We start from the raw sequence: 936 nt of genomic DNA on the forward strand, positions 1-936 counted from the left end.
TGAAGTTACAGGGGGAAAAAAAACCATGGAAAGGGTATTGTGACAAAGTTGGTGAGGCAGCTGGCATCCCGTACCGGAACGCAAGCTAAAGTCCTGGCTGTGTTGCTTCCATTTAAACTCTCTGCTAATGCACCTGGGAAAGCATCAGAAGATGATCTAAATGCTTGGACCATGGCCGCACATGTGGAACACCAGGAAGGAGTGCCTGGCTCCTAGCTTCAGCATACCAAGCCCTGGCCTTTGTAGTGATTGGGGGATTAAACCAACAGATGGAAGATGTGTGTGTGTGTGTGTGTGTGTGTGTGTGTGTGTGTCTCCTCTTAGTCACTCTGACTTTCAAATAAATAAATAAAATGTTTGTGAATATTTCATGAAAATGTTCATGGAAAATGTATATGGTGAGAAAATAATGTGTGGATTTTACAGTTTGCTGCACTAAAACTTATTTCCATTTTCCAAAAACGTTTTGAAGTTTCCTTAAACATTTGAGCACATAGTATATATATAACTGTACAATTTAAATGGCTTTAATAACCAACTTTTGATAGCTAAAAGGAAACACGTATAATGTTTTCCAATTGGAGATATTTTATAAATAATACTTAGTAAAATAATGGAGGATAACAGTCTACTGAAAACATTGCATGCCTTGTTAAATAATACACCTAATATTATTTATATTTACCAGTTTATATCTAAACATCAGTTAGATCTATGATTTAAAAATTAAAGTGATCAATACAATATTTCACAATTCTGGATAGCACAGTTTTCTGGGGAATAAAATAATATCAGTTAAAACTTAAAAAACACTAGGGTGGGTAAGTGTGTGGCATAGCCATGTAGCTGCTGTTGTGACTCTTGAATCTTATAATCAGAGTGCTGGTTTGAGTCCATTCTGCTCCCTTTCCTATCCAGCTTCCTGCCAATGTGCAC

The sequence above is a fragment of the Ochotona princeps genome, chromosome 30, assembly GCF_030435755.1.
Source record: "Ochotona princeps isolate mOchPri1 chromosome 30, mOchPri1.hap1, whole genome shotgun sequence".
NCBI classification, from domain to species: Eukaryota; Metazoa; Chordata; class Mammalia; order Lagomorpha; family Ochotonidae; genus Ochotona; species Ochotona princeps.